This window comes from Dermacentor andersoni, chromosome 1 (genome assembly GCF_023375885.2).
Source record: "Dermacentor andersoni chromosome 1, qqDerAnde1_hic_scaffold, whole genome shotgun sequence".
Classification (NCBI taxonomy): Eukaryota; Metazoa; Arthropoda; class Arachnida; order Ixodida; family Ixodidae; genus Dermacentor; species Dermacentor andersoni.
Genome location: NC_092814.1, coordinates 316,333,306 through 316,338,098, shown reverse-complemented (window position 1 = coordinate 316,338,098; position 4,793 = coordinate 316,333,306). Strand labels below are relative to the sequence as shown.

The 4,793-nt window shown below is 45.6% G+C and overlaps 1 pseudogene; it reads left to right on the top strand.

Annotated features, from left to right (window-relative positions):
• The first annotated feature begins 204 nt into the window (after positions 1 to 204).
• LOC126548678 (U2 spliceosomal RNA) lies at positions 205 to 383 on the top strand (annotated as a pseudogene).
• The last annotated feature ends 4,410 nt before the right edge of the window (positions 384 to 4,793 follow it).

Sequence of the window (4,793 nt, the reverse complement as noted above, 5' to 3'; positions counted from 1 at the left end):
ACTCCTTCTGAAACCTGGCCGCTACTCCGGTGAAACGTTTCAAGTTTGTGGGATTGAAACCACATGGACGGTTCGCATTTCATTTCGCTTCGCGGTCCTGGTGGGCAGCACACGGGACCGCCACCACGCGAAAGCGTAAGGAAAGGAAAGGAGATACGCAAGCGCTTCGAACGCCGACAAAGAGAGGGCGATGCGAACGTAGACATGGCCGACGCAGGTCAAAGTGTTGTACCTGTTCTTGTCAGCTTAATATCCGATACGGGCTGTATTTGGACCTGAGATATTAAACTTATTTATGTAAATGGCGGGGTGCTTAAAGCCTGCTTCACCTCCACCGCGGATCGGCCCGATATTGCACTAACTTCAAGATCAACCCACATATGGGCAGAAATTCTCGATCTACACGGCTCGATAGACGCACGCAATTTTTTCCAGAACCATGCACAGCTTCGCTGTAAAAAGAGTATTCACAAAGCTAAAACGGCATGGAAGATCCGCAAGCTTGCGATGCGCGCCGCTGCAGAGACGAGCGCTGTAGTCGACTAAATGCTAACTAAATGCTCATATGTAATGGTATGTGGCACAGGTGTGAACTTCCGGTGCTTGTGCATAAAGTAAGCTTCAGGCGATTCAGAAAACAAACAGCCGTCGCAGTTGCGGACGTGGGAAGATATTTCTACGATAGGTGGTTAGCAGTCATACGAACATAATGATATTTATCTGTGCCGCTTGAGCTGACGCGGCTAAGCAATGAAACGTAATGTTGCGGCCGGTTGGTTATAAGCAAAAACTGATAGCCGAGAATAGCGCGTGTTTTTAACTTTGTCGCACGCTGATATTAGCCATGTCATAGTGCATTCAGCAGTATTAGTGAATAACTATATTGGGCAAGCGCTGCTATGAAAGACAGTAACATTAATGATGTGCTGCGGACTTGTGCTTACTTTTTGATAGGTTGTGTTTTTCTACGCGCAATAGCCTTACTTTTCATCCTTGTCATGACACTCTATTGAGTGGTAACAGATAGAAGTGTCTGGTGACCGTCAAGTTAGTCAGTGATGTGTTTTCAGCATTTACAAAAATTTTTTTCTTCTAGTTCCAGCTTTCCCACGCTCAAAGGGCTGCGTATCGTTATTTTTCAAAACAATTTTGGGGCTACGACTCTCCAAGTGAGATGAAACAATGAAAAAAACGCCTCCAAGTTTAAAACTATCGAAACTTGTGGCTGTTTGGAAATTCGCTGTCGTGTTCTCTGCTTTTCGCCTCAGCCTTCTATTATATAGCTCGCACTTACAATTCAGCACTAAATCGAAGTGACGTATATATAGTTTCTGTGACCGGAGTTCTGCTCATCCTGCAGCTTACAGTGGAGACGAACGTATGCGTGCGACGGATGACAGTCATGTCTATGATGCGAAGGAGGACGTCCATACGATGACATACGAAGAAAAAAAAAAGAAATGGCGAATAAAATCATGTACCACCATTGATACGAAAATCACATAGGCTGCTCCAACAAGCCTGGTGCTGTGAAGTAAAATACACATAATAAACCGAGCGCATAATCGTCGCATCGGTCCTCTTGTAGCTAATCGTGTTAAAGGAAAGTGCACGAATGCTATTCCTTGTGGGTAACAACTTTTGAGCAGACCACAGCAGTCGGGCTGGCCTATTTTTCTCGGTTCCAATGAACTATAAAGATCCATGTCTCCATGAAGCGTCGGGCGATACGTCAGCAGGATCCTCATCAAGCGGGCTGCGGTCCGATATATGGAAGACGACGTCTCGCCAGCCTTTCACTGCACCAAATTGTACATTTCCGCGTAAAAAAGAGCTACATCCATAGGGCATCACCTTATATAGCGGCACTTATGCGTGCTTGTCAGGTGCCTATATTATTTCCTTATATCTAAACGGATATTTATTTAACATGGCACTGACGACGCGCACTGATGGTATTTAAGAATGTATAGATAAGTTCGAAGGATTTAGTGGGACTTAGGTTACATCGTTTACATCGTTTATATATATATATATATATATATATATATATATATATATATATATAATGCAATGAGAAGTTGCATAGGTAGTTTTAGAAACGAGAAACGTTAAAAACATTAAAGATGCAATTTTCGTAAGTGCACCTTCGTTTCTAAAACTATATATATATATATATATATATATATATATATATATATATATACGGGAAGAAAAGGGGTTAACCGAAGAGCCCGATTTTTATTAGTCATATCATAAGAAGCCAACAAACCCTGACACCAAGGACAACATAGGGGAAATTACTTGTGCTTAATTAATTAAATAAAGAAACGATAAATTAACGGAAATTAAAGTGGATGAAAAAACAGCTTGCCGCAGGCGGGAACCGAACCCCAACCGATGCTCTACCAATTGAGCTACCGCGGCGCCATTTCCCCATCCACTTTCTTGGGTATTTATGTGTCCTAGTAGAACCCTGGAAGCGTTAGCCAGCGCCACCACTCACAGACCTTGGCGGCGGACGTGGAACGTCCTTTTTGCCGCAGGCGTCACGAGCGTCATTCTTTCCCCTATGTTGTGCTTGGTGTCAGTGTTTGTTGGCTTCTTATGATATGACTAAAAAAAGGTCGGGCCCCTTGGTTAACCCCCTTTCTTCTCGTTTATTACATAACGAGAATAGTTTTAGGCGAGAGCCATTCACTATCTCTGTTCCACGGCAACGGCAATTGACAGGTGATGTCTGCTCAATGACCGCGTAAGGTCCAATAAAACGCGTGAGAAATTTTTTTGCATAAGCCTGGAACTCGCACAAGAGTGCAAAGAAGATCTTCGTCGCCAGGGCAAAAAGTCACAGCGCGGAGGGTCGAGTCGTAACGAAACTTGCGAGCGTCCTGGGAGATGCCGGTTGTTAAGGCGGGCGAGTCGACAGCAGTCCGCGAGGCGAGACAGAAACTGTTCCGAGATAGGAGCTGCTGGGGGTACAGGAGTCGAAAAGAACGATACATCAAGAACGAAACTTGGTGAACGGCCATAAACGAGGAAAAAAGGTGAAAAGCCGGTGGTGGTACGTTGCGTAGCCGTGTTATAAGCTAATGTCACGAACGGCAGGATTGCATCCCAGTTCGTGTGGTCGGTGCGGATGTACATCGAAATCATGTAAGGGGGGGGGGGGGGGGGGGGGGGTACGATGAAAACGCTCCGTCAAGCCGTTGGTCTGCGGATGGTAACTGGAAGTCTTCTTGTGAATTGTGTTAGAGGCGCGCAGAACTTCCGTACGGATATGAAAGAGGAAGACTTTGCCACGGTCGATAAAAACATGTTGTGTAGAAAGAAATCGGCGACTTCAGCAGCAGTCCCTGATGGTAGAAATGCTGTCTCCGCATACCGTGTTAGATGGTCTACGGCCGTTACAATCCAACGATCACCATATGAGGTCGTGGGAAGAGGACCGTGCAAGTGAATTCCAACTACATGGAAAGGCGACACGGGACAAGGCAGAGGTTGTAAAGGGCCAGAAGGAGCTGTTGTCGGTAGTTTGCGGCTTTGACAACGAACGCAGGATGCAACCTACTTTCGCAACAGCTGCCGTACTACCAGCACCTCCACCACTTGTAAGGAACCGCTTTATTCCTGCCAAACTCGTGCTACTACTACGAGGATCAAGGTGTGCTGCTGGTAATGATATATACAGATGAAGAAGATGTACAATGGATGATGACATGTGGAGATGATGAAGTTGAACGACCACGGGCAGAGCTATCCTCGAAATGGTAGGGCTGCAAACAGATAGGGGTCTACGAGGCAAGACAAACGTCCCGCTGCACTGCCGAAAAAATCTAATCATTGACCCCCTCCCTCGTAACATGCATCCCATATTCAACACGGAGAGGAGACAAAAGAGAGCAGAAGCACCAGGCACGTACCCAGAATTTTTTTTTTTTTGGGGGGGGGGAGGGGGGGGGCAACCCAAGGTAACTTTTCTATGAAAATGGGGGGGTGGGTACCTTTACTAGTACAAATTTGAATAACGCCCACCATTCGCCATCAAAACGCCTAAACCACCAAAACAGGAATGAAATAAGGTGTATTTTACAAGTACGCCTGTGCGATACACCTCTTCTTTACTCGGCGAACAAAGAACCACGTCAAATGGACTCGCGCAGGAAAGAAGCACAGGAAGGACACTGCCAAGAACAAGTAAACAAGCGAAAGTGGAGAATAAAGATTACTTTAGTAGAATAGAACTTTGAAAAAGAGCAGTCGACAACAAAGGCACACAGACTGCGCGGAGTTGTGTTACTCCGCCAGCCAATCACAGAAGCAAAGAAAATCGTCGTCATGCGGCCTTTTCAAAATGGCGTCGTACTTGATACCTCCGGAGCGCCTGCTGTTCTTGAAGAGACTTTTCATCGGCGGAAGCAAGGACGTGTGCGACAGACATGGACAAAATGTATGGAGTCTGAGCATTTCACTCTTCAAAAGTCTGCGGTGCAGTTCATTTCACTGCTGAACCCGTTTTACTCATGAAACTTCACTGCCAACTAAAACTACTTGTGAAACTTCACAACAAATAGTTGTAGCGAAGCAAGCATGTTATTTCAGTTCAATAAATAATTAGGCATTCGCCATTCCACTATAATAGGCGAGGGGAAAGGTATAAAATTAGGCGCTAATAATTTGATTGTTGTAGTTACCGCCTCATTTGGGTAACAGAAAAAGTTTGAAGTACAAGTTATTTGCGGCCTCGCGGAGGAACAGTGGCTGGAGGTTGTGAGGGCGTGGGCGGGGCTTCA